The sequence below is a fragment of the Callorhinus ursinus genome, unplaced genomic scaffold (assembly GCF_003265705.2).
Source record: "Callorhinus ursinus isolate GAN/ISIS: 27379988/994484 unplaced genomic scaffold, GSC_fseal_2.0 scaffold14, whole genome shotgun sequence".
NCBI lineage: Eukaryota > Metazoa > Chordata > Mammalia > Carnivora > Otariidae > Callorhinus > Callorhinus ursinus.
This window is the reverse complement of record NW_027397076.1, coordinates 22,714,126-22,727,339: the sequence shown is the minus strand read 5'-3', so window position 1 is coordinate 22,727,339 and position 13,214 is coordinate 22,714,126.

Sequence of the window (13,214 nt, the reverse complement as noted above, 5' to 3'; positions counted from 1 at the left end):
AGCCACCCAGGCACCCTAGTGAGTTTCTTTGATTGGAGTTTTTCTAATATAAGATCAAGGCAATTTCATATCTAGGATGTTCTTCAAGAGAAAACTACATAATGTTGTCATAATCCATTGCAGTTAGGTAGGTCAAAATGTGAGTTTTTGCTCTCAGTCACTGCAGACCATCTTCCCCCAAACTCCATCCCACCAATTATATCAGCTCCCTCACATTTAATGATGAGAGGGTCTGGAAAGCAGGTCTGTTCCAAAGGATGAGAAAGTATTAAACATAAATACTAACTTCCCATGTGGAAAGAGCCCTAACTATATGCCACGCATCTTTTTCCTGTCAAGCCTGAAAACTTACTTTAGTAGGACCAACTCCTCCATAAGCACAAAGTAGTTACTGCATGAAAGGACTATGTACCATAACAGAGCCTCTACTCCTGGACTCTCCACACCTAAATGCAGTTTCTAAATATTTCCAGTCACTAAGTGATTACCCCATTCAGTGTCCTTGCCATACATCCTTTGTTTTCACAAACATGTTTCCAATATCGTCTTGGTTTCTCCTGCTTACAATTATTTCTCCCACTTTTGGACAAAGAAAACAATGAGACTCTTTTTAGTGTGGTGGTTGGTAGCAGTGGCATTGGTGTCAGATTGGCTTCAACTGAAGTCTTATCTCTGAAATTTACTGAGACTGTGGCCTTGAACATATAACTTACCTTTAGTAAATCTTAATCCCCTCACCTGCGAAACTGGATATATTTCTGACAGAGTTATTTAAATGAGGTAATATTTATAGGACACGAATCACAGTGTCACATATTATACACAATCAAACTTGGCAGCCAATTCTTATCAAGAGAAATTAAACAGCATAGCTTGCTGAAGGTTCACAGTTAATCAGTGGTGTTTAAACCCAAGACTGTAGACCCTGGCAGCACACGTTCAAGAACAGCCCAAATTAACCCCTGTTGGGAGACTGGCTGCCAGTCCATATCACATAGCAGATGAGTCTTTCCACTCATTTAGTCACTAAGCAACTATTTGGTGACTAGGAATATTTAAATCTGGATCTTCTGACCCCTAGACCATTACACAGGCTCTTTCTTGACCAAACAAATGGCCTTAACCATTAGCTTCTACTGCAAACCTTGAAAAGAACAATGCTGAAATCTACACATTAAAATAGAATATATGAAACAAAACAAACAAAAAACAAGAACAACAACTGTCTCTTTCTCTATTCTTAGGAGAGAATATTTAATTCTCTGGCATTTCTGTTAATTCATGCTGTAAGCTTATCAGGGAAAACCATCTCTTCAACAAGGAGACCTATAATTTAGGGAAAATATTCAATTCAGGGATATGTATTAGGGAATGTGATTTTAGCCCTATGTTGAACCATTTCTTCCAATCAGGCTCTTTTGTTTTATTATTTATTTATTTATTTATTTATTTATTTATTTATTTATAAAATAAGCTCTGGTTTGTTTTATTAAGGAAAAATTCTGTGTGATTTACTTCTCACATGCTTCTAACGGTATCAGAATCACCTGGATCAATGAGAGCCAGTGTGCATACTCTGTAGTATTTCCCACATGCTGTGCCCAAGTCAATATTATTGCCACTGTAGTGATGGGCACCAGTTTTGGCCAACATGCCGTAATATTCTATTTCAGATTTCCTCAAGGCTGAGCAGTTGTTGGTGAGGATGACCAGTTTTGCTTTGCCATGTCTGATCACTTTCAGAGTCTGCTTGTACCCCAGCAGGTACTTTCCACTTTTCATGATGAGCTGGAGCCTGGGGTTGATCGACTCCAGTGACTTTTTTTTTGTCTTCTTTGCACCACCATCTTCCTGCCTTAAGTATGGGATGGCCCCATCCAGGAACAGCTGCCAAAATGGCTGGGCAAGAAAAAGGTCTTTTGTTTTCTTTCTTAATTGTTGACTTACAAATACTAACAACCACCAATAGACCACACATGTAACAGAATAAACTGGGCATACAATGTGGTTGTATTTCTCAAACCAGTATATGACTCTCTTGTTCTCTTCCTTCTGTTATGGCAGTTGGCGAGGCCCAGATAATGGAGGTTGCTTCCCCTTGTGTCTCAGAGGGAATACATCATGGATGATGATCCCCTGGGTGCTGTCTCATGCATGGGTCGTCGGCTGGTACATGTGGTCAACTGTGTTTATGTTACATCTTAGGATATGTTATATTTTAGAACTGTATATATATTATATTTAGAATAAGGAGAGAATATTAGATTTTATGTTACATATTAGTATATTAAGATAATTTTATTAGAAAAAATACATCGGATAATTTCACACATCTGCTTAACATTCTCTACGTGCTTTCACTTAGAATTTAGAACAAAGTCAAAACTCCTTAAAACAGAGTGTGTTCACTGTTTTGAAGTTTTTTAAAAATGCTTTTCACCAAGTACTTTCAGATTTTCTTCTTCCTGCCACATAGTGGATTTGCATTTCTCTGACCTCATTGTAGATATACCCACCTATGTGACTTGCTTTTGCAAATGAAATGTAAGCAGAAAGAAATGCCCCACTTTGGAGGAAAACTTCTAGTAGTGTTTGGTTCACTATATTCCCTTCCTATTGCTATGGTGACTGTCATGAAGCATGAACAGAAAAGAAGCTTCTCTCAGCCTGAGCCCTTGAGTGACTATACTGAACAAAGACCCCTGTTGGCTTACACTGAGCAAGAAATAAAGTTGTGTGCGTGCGTGCGTGCGTGCGTGTGTGTGTGTGTGTGTGTGTAGCCACCAAGATTTGGGGGTTTCTTTGCCACAGCTTAACCTAGCTCATTTTGACTAGTCTAGAAATTGGTACTTAGAAGTTCAGTGCTACAGAACAAAAGCTTAAAATCTTGATTGATTTAGTAGTCACTTGGTCCCAGGAAACTGTTATCAAAGACTGGGAAGATAGTGTTCTATGTCCCATAGAGGCAAAACATTTGGTAAGCTCTGTTACCTGAGGAAGCTTAGAAGTAGATATTATGTTACAACTCTAAGGGAAGAGATTGGAAAATAGAAAGCTTGCGCTGTATTGGTTTCTTTTTTTACAAAAAAAAGATGAGCACAGAAAAAAAATGGCTAGTTTTAGGGTAATTGAAAGAATATATGAATTGAGGGAATATAGGACTTGAAGAGGAAACCTTGCTCCTGTTGATAAGAATAAACAATGTATGTGCATAAAAAAACAAAACTACTGCCAGAGGGAGAGGGAGATGGAGAGGAAAAGATAGAGAAATAGAGACAGACCAAGAAAGAGGTGTTGTTGGAGTAAATTTGTTTTAAAATAAATAAGCTATATTCAGTGGGAACCTGAGATTAAATTGTTTCATACTGCAGAAACATGTTCTTATTTTATACCAAATCTCTATATCCTCTTCTCTCTTTAACCGCACATCATTTGGGAGGGAAAAATCAATGATGTAGTTGCTGTTTTCTGAAATTATATGTCTTAGACACGTGGATTCTTTGGGTCATTGCTTTTCTTCACTAATGGAAAATATAATGAAAACTGCATAATGGAAAGAACAATTCCAATGAGAGCAGGTTAAACTGGTGTAGAATTTTAAACTCAAAATGTGAGCTATGGAATAAGTATCTAATATAAGTCGTCATCTCTGTAAAAATAAGTTTCTTCATATGAATACCACTGGCTTTAATTTTTTTTTTTCTGAGTTGAGACTCTTCTTTCTTTATATCGGAAGATTTATTTTAATCTTAAGTGAAGAGAGCGTCCCTAATGACTCTAAAGCTAGAGCATAGAAATTAAAAAGACCCAGTGTGTCGACAGGCTAGCAGTCCTAAAAAGTGCACCCCTGAAGAATTACCAATTAAGCATTGTTTACATGCATTACTTCCTGACAGAAACTGAGAAATGACTAAGCATATTAGTCTAAGTTTTAGTTAGACTATATGGACATGGAAATGGCATAAATATTGAATAAAAAATTATTAAAAAGTAACACTTCAGGGCATGTTTAGGAACACAAATACAGAAAATGCATGATGTGCCTGTTCCTTCCAAATGAAGAAAATCACTAGTATTTCCAGCCCCACTCAGGAATTTCTTCTATATCTCCTCACTCACCCCATAAAACAACAATAGCAGCAAATATAACAAAACAAAAAAAGACCTTGAGTAATTCATTTGTCACATTAACACATATAAAACACAAAGTTACTGAGGCTAAATTCAGAGGCAGTTAGTCAGACAGCATAGTGCTCAGAAAGTAGACACAAAAAGTTGAAAGGTCATGAGTACAGAGAAAGAAGTCTTCCCAAAGCAATAAGAAGCTAGAGGAGGCATTTTTTAATTACAACTATGAAAGCCTGAGAATTTCTTACGAATTTTGAAATGCATTCTGGAAGTAGAAAGACAGATTCCCAACACATGTATTGCTGCACAAAAAATTACCCTAAATTTAACAGCTTAAAGCAGCATTTATTATGGCAGTTTCTGTGGGTCAGGGATTGAGCTGTGCCTTAACTGAATGGTTCAGACTCAGGGTCTCCTATGAGACTGCAGTCAAGGTTAGGACTGTGTAGAGGCCAAGGGCAGGCTGCCCCAAGATGCACCACTTCAGCATGCAGGTTATTTCTAGCTTAAAACTATCAAGGCCCAGCTGACTCAGGAAGAAACTTTGACTTTCCCTCTTATTGCCTAAAAGGATTTAGAGAGAGAACCAACTCCAGGAAAAGGGCTATCACCATAGATAACCACATTATAACATCAACTAGGTATGGTAAATAGGGAAGAACCCAGCAAAGTCTGTTAAAATTCCTCCCTGGTTCCCATCCTTTCCGTGTGGCCCAGCAAACATTTGTTTACCATTTACTTTTTCATCTTTCTGTAAATTGCTTCCCCTTCTTTAAAGTCCCAGACCTCTACATTCTTCTCATTAGTTCCAGATGACCATATATGCCTCATTTTGCCTGAGTCTTGGGAAGCTCATGTCTGTGTGAATTCCCCATACCTACATAAGTGAATTTGATTTTCTCTTAGTAATCTGTTTCATGTCAGACCAGCTAGGGGAATCTTACAGGGTAAAGAAAAGTTTTTGCTCTCCAACAACTGTTATCCCCACAAGACTTGATTAGAGCTGAAAAATCTGTCTTAAAGATGGCTCACTCACAGGGCTGTTGACATAAAGCCTCAGTTCTTTGCTGGCTGTCAGAAAAAGGCCTCGGTTGATGACCATATAGAGTTCATAAGGCTGTCTGAATGTTTACATGGCATGGCATCTGCCATGTGACAGAAGCTACACTGTCTTTTATGGACCAGTCTCTGAAGTCACATATAATGTCTTCTGTTGTATTCTGTTGGTCAAACACACCAATCTTAACACAATGTAAAAAGGAACTATAAAAGACATGAATACCTGGAGACAGGGATCACTGGAGTCATCTTGAAATCTAGTTATCACATGGAGGGTCTATAATTCACTTTTTCCTTCCTAGGGGACACTTGAGGTAGTGTTGACATAAACTAGAGCCCTTTGTAAGTATGCTAATGATATTTTATACCTGGGAGGTACCTGGGTGAGTTCTCATCTAAGAATACTTTAGCAGGCTATGTTTGGTCTGTCTAGATTGATGAAAATAAATCTGAAAAGAGAGGGGGGAGGTGACTGGGTGGCTCAGTAGGTTAATGTTAGATTCTTGATTTAGGGTTAGGTCATGATCTTAGGCTCTGTGCTGGGCTTGGAATCTATTTAAGATTCTCTCTCTCCCTCTCTCCCTACCTGCACCCCTCTCCCTCTCAGAAGAGAAGAGAAGAGAGGAGAAGAAAATAAATCTGAAATTTATCAATTGTGATGTACCTGGATAGAAAATGAAAGGTCTCCCTAACCCTGCATGACTCATCAAGCATAAAAACCCAAATATTCTGGATCCAGTACTACAGAACGTGAACATATTTGGAAATAGAATCATTTCAGAAGTAAATACTTAAGATGAGATCATACTGGAAGAGGATGGGCCCTTAATACAATGACAGGTGTCTATAAGATGATGATATAATGACCCAGGGGAAGAATGCTATGTGATGATGGAAGCAGTGATTGGCATTATTTAGCTGCAAGCCTAGGGACATCAAGCATTGCTGACAGCACCAGAAGCTAAGAGAAAGATGTGGAATAGATCCTTCCCTAGAGCCTTTTGAGAGAGAATGTTCCTGTAAACAGTGATTTCAGACATCTTGACTCCAGAACTGTGAGAGACTAAATTTCTGTTTTTTTAAGCAACTCAGTTTGCAGTAATCTATTAAGGTAGCCTTAGGAAACTAAGCAATTAACATTAGTCAGTTTTGGTGTGAGAGATCTATTATGTGTGTATCTGCTTTGACAATTCACCATTCTGTGTAATGCAGATTAGTGGCAGTAATGGGATTGTCCTTCAGACTACAAATTAGAGTGACTAAAGTATTGGGGGGTAAGAAAAAATGAGGGGGAAGAAAAGCCTGACAAGAATTTGATAATAGGATGTCTCTACATATCCTTTGTATGAAGAGATGAATGCCTTGCAGTAGATTACACAGGAGAGGGTTACTAATGAAATACAGAAGAAATACACTGACACCCAAGGCAATTGGCTAAGAGGATGGACAGAGAAGACCAAGCAGAGGGAAAGTCAACCAAAAATGCCATTTCTGGGGGCCCCTGGGTGGCTGTTGAGCGTCTGCCTTCAGCTCAGGTCGTGATCCCAGGGTCCTGGAATCGAGCCCCACATCGGGGTCCCTGCTCAGCGGGGAACCTGCCTCTCCCTCTGCCTCTGCCTGCTTCTTCCCCTGCTTGTACACTCTCTCTCTCTCTCTGTCAAAAATAAATAAAATCTTTTAAAAAATATTATTTCTGGTTGTTACAGCAGCACTGGTAAAAATTAAACCTCTAAAGGAGGAAACTAGGATAGGAAAGTTATTTTCTCCACTCAAATGTATTGTTAAGAAGGAATTAGAAATTAATATCAAAACCTTATATATGTAATTGGTTAAATCTTATATATATGATTATTAACTGCATAACTACTTTCCAGTCTCTAATAGGACTTAAAGCATCGTCAAATATTTATGTGTGGTTTTTATAATATACGAGAGTAAAGAATCCCTCAGGGTATTAGTATGGATAGATATATGGAAAATCTACATCCTAAATGGCCATTTCTTTTTACTTTGTTGTTTATGATGGGGAATACTTGTTGTTTTAAAGGTTTATGATTTTAAAAAGTAAAAGCTAAATTGATACAGCGTAAGTTCTTACTAATTTGACCATCCATTAACCAAATTCTATAACAATAAGCAGATTATGATGCCAAGTGAAGAAGATTCAATGAAATGAAACATCAGAAGAATGACCAGATCACATCAAAGAGAAACAGTTTCATGTTAGAAGAATTTCCTGCAGTTATATTTTACTTTTACTAATTAACAGATCCATTAAGTCCCAGTAATATTATAAATTGCATGAGATGGATGGGTTGGTTCTTCTTAACATTTTAATAGTAAAAAGAATATTATTTGATCATCTTTGTCAGAGACAGTTATGAAATTAGACTTGGAATATGTTACACAGTATACTTACTGGACTATTACTAAATAACTGAGTTTATGCACAATGGATACCACAATTATACTGAATATAAAGAGAAATGTAACCCTAGATAAATTATAAATAATGTATCTTATCACCTCATACCCAGTGCCCTCCATAAGACTTCATTTATAGATGTTGTTAATGATAATGATGATGATCTTTTACGAAGGGAAAAAGGCAATGTGTCTATTAGCTGGTCAGGTGAGTAAGGTTTTTGTAAACAAATGGAGTACAAAATTAGTACCCTAATCCTATCATTTTTAATTTCCAGAATAAGAACTTTTCAAATACCTAATCTTTCAAAAGATAAAAGGAATAATTCAAGATTCTATTCAAAGATGAAATTTGTCAATGGGTTATTTTTATTCATTTAACAAGGATTCCATTTAATCAACAAAGCATTTGTGAATAATGCTTGAAAATCAATGTATTTAATTCCCAGCAAGTCCCTAAATACCTCAGTGTATAAAATACTTTACAAGGAAGAAATTTAAGCAATGGAATAGTTTGACAGAAAATATTCTACACTCACCTTTGAGATAAGTAATTTTTTTAAGGATTTTATTTATTTATTTGAGAGACAGAGGGAGTTAGAGAGAAAGAACGAGCAGGTTGAGGGGCAAAGGGAGAAGCAGACACCCTGCTGAGCAGGGAGCCCAATGTGGGGCTAGATCTTGGGATCCTGGGACTCCAGGATCATGACTTGAGCCAAAGGCAGACACTTAACAGACTGAACCATCCAGGCACCCCTGGGATAAGTAATTTTTTTTAAAGATTTTATTAATCTATTTGAGAGAGAGCAGCAGAGGGAAAGGGAGAAGCAGACTCCCCACTGAGCAGAGAGCCTGATGTGGGACTCGATCCCAGAACCCTGGGATCATGACCTGAGCCAAAGGCAGACTCTTAACCAACTGAGTCACCCAGGCGCCCTGGGATAAGTAATTTTTAATGACTTTTGATTCAGGAGGCTCTCAGTCTAATTCTCAGCATCTATAATACATTATTATAATGAGATACATATATATATACTCATTATAAAATGTGAGTAAAAGTTGTTTTGTCTTTTAAGTATGACATATTCACTGTACTATAAAGAGATCTGGTAAAAAAAAAAAACTGTACATGAGATGAAAAAGTAGAGCTATAAATAATCATAGGAGAAAATTCTTGATTTAAAGATATCTATCAAAACTAGAATAGTTATTAATTAACAATTCCACTTAATTATAATACTTCATGATTAATGTGTCATTGTTCACTCAATAAATCCATACTCTGGCCTCCATCAATTTCATCTTCATTATACTCAACATAACTAACATTTTTATGTCAGCCTTACAACTATTTATTTTTCTGTCTATAATTTTAATTTAATTTAATTTAATTTAATTAATCTGTCTATAATTTTAAAAATTCAAAATCACTAACTTTTATTTCTGAAGTGTTTCCTCACTTCCTTGCAGTTAAGATTTCCTAATGAAATAACAAAAATCAAAATAGTTTTGACTTGAATGGACACCAACTCTATCTCAATAAAAGCAGCAATTCCCAAGAGAACTGGGGTGACCACAGGATTTTGAGCTGACTCAGCTGCATTGCTAAAAGTCCTGACTTTGCAGCAAGATTAAGGGATTCAATACTGAGAATCAGCTACCACAGCTCTTTCGGCATTACCACTAGCAAATGTTACCCAAATCAGAAAGCTATATAGACAGCCATGAGAGCCCTAAGCCCATCAAAATCCTGAATATATTTATCTTCTGCAGGGCTTTGTTTTTGAATGCAAGAGTTGCAATGCAAATTTTAGTGTGAATAGATATATTTATATGTGTGTAAATATACATGCCTTCCTTTATTGTTTTGTTCAGTTTGCCATTGTAATCTTCATAATGGTTGCAAAGGTGGTGTGTAGTTTACCAGAAAGTGCCAAAAGAACTTCTTGAAGATAAGTCTCATTGGAATTCTGGCAGAATGTATCAGGCATCATTTAGGGAGTTTAACATCTTCCCTAACACACTTTAGAAAGGCAGTCCCTCATTAATGGACAAGATACACTGACAAAATTGCCAACTTAGTAGAACAGAAATCTTTAGGAGCTCGCTTTTGACAAATGAATGGAAATTTGCTAAAATAATAAGGAGAAAGCCATCCCTAGCAGGAAGAACTATAGAATCAATGATAAAAAAATGTGTGGCATGTTTAAAGGGCAAAAACTACTTAGTATTTCTGAACTATAAGCAGAAAACTTGTAAAATCAAGATATAAAACAGGATAAGAAAGGGGGTCCTTAATCTTAAATGGCCTTGGATGCTATGCCAAGGAATTTCAATTTGATTTTGTAGATAATGGGGAGTCATTGAGGAATTTTGAAAAGGAAAGAACTAGAGGTAGAAGAAACATCAGTCCCAAGTTAACAAAAGTCCAGGAAAGAGGGGCACAAGGCAGACAAATTAGGTATCAGAAGAGGTTGAAGAAAATAAAGATGTAGGGGTGCCTGGGTGGCTCAGTCGTTAAGGGTCTGCCTTCGGCTCAGGTCATGATCCCAGCCAGGGTCCTGGCATCGAGCCCCGCGTCGGGCTCCCTGCTCCGCGGGAAGCCTGCTTCTCCCTCTCCCACTCCCCCTGCTTGTGTTCCTGCTCTCACTGTCTCTCTCTCTCTCTCTCTGTCAAATAAATAAAATCTTAAAAAAAAAAGAAAAGAAAGATGTCATTTATGATTTAAGCATTTGCGTGAAAAGAATTGCAAGAACAGAAGAGTTTGAGATGATTTTCAAGCTTGTAGCTTGTAATACAAGGTGAATTGTGTGCTATTTGTTCACACTGAAAATAATAGATTTGAACAAAGGCAGTGTGTTTAGTTCTGGACGTGTTATATCTGAGGTAACTGATGGGCCTATGAAGTCAGAGATTTAGACATATAGTGTTGGTTCTTGGGAGAGAGGAAGGAGATACTGACTGGAGATAAAGAAATTAGTTGTTGGTGTATATCTAGTAATTAACGCCACAAGGTTAAACTCACTAATAATTTGACTCATCAATAAATGTTCTTATATATCATAAAACTATTAACTTCATATATTATAATTTAAATATATACATATATAATGTGTATTATATAATGTGCATAATGTATAACAAGTGTGAAAATAAAAACTAAACCATCACCAATATCAATTTTATGATGCAATCTCTATTCATTTATTATGCATCTAATCCATGATGTCTCCTATTGTACATTTCTCAACATATGTAAAATCAGAAGTACTTAACAAATCACTTAAGCACTTTCCAGACTTATAATAATTAATATAGTCACATATATGTAGAACATACCTGTCTAATTACACTCAAGAAAATGTGACTCTTTCCAGAAGCCATGAAGAGACAATGTCATTAGTCTGAACATCAGTCAAGAATCTATTACAATGTTTCTAACTAATGGCATGATGGTCTTACAGTAATGTAGTCACACAGATGTTGAAAAGGGAGCTCAGACTAAAAAGCATTTCTGCAGTTAAGATAGAACTTTAAAGTCAAATGAATAGAAGTCAATAAATAAGCTTTATTTAATACATTAAGCACTTTACATGTGTTGACTCATTTTATCTCACTACAATTTTATGAGATAAATACCTTTATGCCTTCATTTTATGAATGAAAAAACTGAAATAAAAGCAAGGAATCAAATTTCGGCCACAATTTATGTGCTAGCAAACACCTTTCAAACAGTGGCAGTCTGGGTTCAGATCCACACTTAATCCTCTATGCTAGATCTGTGTCACTACTGAACTCTGATACACTCCACTGTGTTCTGCGAGGTAGTATCATACATATTTGTGATAACAACTTTAGCAACTTTATCACAAATGAAAAAAATTCATTGATGAGTCCAAATTGATAAACCCACACAGAAATGTTCCAGAAGTCAATATTTTTTATTCTGTTACGTGAATGTAAGCTCAATATAGGTAGGGATTTATGTCTTCTATGCTATTGCTGTACCCATCACACCTAAAATTAAAGCACTTAGTAAGTGCTTGAAAATATTTTCAAATTAACCCATAATTAAACAAATTAATGAAGCATTAATGATTCAAAATATGGAAGTACAGTACAGTCTCTTTTAATCAAAGAATTTATATTGGCAAATACAAAGTTTCCCCTGTAAGAGTTTACCTGCACAGAAAATGTGTTAACATTAACAAGTGGCTAGAGGAAAAAATAATGCAATTGATTTTTTAAGTGCCTAGATACTACAGACACCAATTTATCATTTTAATATTTGGACCTGACTTCTAACTACTCTTTAGAAAATAACATTTTGTGAATATTATAAAGATATTATTTTTTGAAGAAAATATATATAATAAAAACGTATAAATACAAAATTGAAAGGAGCTTCTAATGCATCATCCAGGGGTAATCACTGTTAAACATTCAGTGTCTATACATCCAGCATCAATTTTATGAATGTGATTAAATTTCAATAAATACATTAGGCTTATAGCATCATATTGCTTTACTGTATTCTTTCTTCTCTTAATAGTGTACCATCAGAATTTCCACATGCCATTAAATATTACTTAAAAACTGGGTTTTGGGATACATAGCATTCCATTCTAAGAATATATGACAATAAATCTGACTTTTGTGATTCCTATTATTTCTTTTATTAATTTTTATAAATAACCATGTATACATATTCTTATGTGTAAATGCTTAAGCATATCTCTAATTATATTTAGGAACAAATTTCTAGATTTGGAATCTATTATTATTATTCAACTGAATGACTACCAACTCACTAATCATTAAATATAGATTTCAAAGTCATAGAGAATTGCCTATTAATCAGTAAAACAATCCCAGTATATTGGCACAACTTGGAGGCATAGGCATTCTTAATAAAAACTAAATAAATGGGAGTTAATGGTTATGATCAAATGTTATTATTTTGTGAAGAGTAATAAACCTCTGCTAAGCGGTTTTAATTCTCTTCATAACTATCTGTCTACATTTATTTTAATTATTTATTGTTAAATTATTTTAGACCTGACTTTCAATCCAAAATCAAATTTTACAACTCTACAGTCTTGCAAAATCAAGAGATCTTAAATTGCAAATCTATGAAAAGCCCGATAGCTTCCCAGATAGATGGCCGAAATGACAATTTTAAAGAGAACCTACAGGGGCACCTGGGTGGCTTACTTGGTTAAGCGACTGCCCTTGGATCAGGTCATGATCCTGGAGTCCCAGGATCAAGTCCTGCACTGGGAGTCTGCTTCTCCCTCTGACCTCCCCCCTCTCATATTCTCTCTCTCTAATAAAAAGAGAGAGAACATACAAGAATAAACCCATTTTTAAGTCCTCATTGTAAAATTCAACCGGATATTAATATTTAAAGTTCTCTAAATTTAAAAGCTGTGCTTTTATTCACATTTTTTTTTACCCTAAACATTATTATAAAATAAGACAAGATTTCATCTCAAGAAATACTGTATTCACTAAAGGTACGTAAGCTTTTATATATTAGAAGCACATAGTGGTCATTTTTTGCATGGCAAGAAAATTAAAGTTTGCACTGTAACACTCAACTG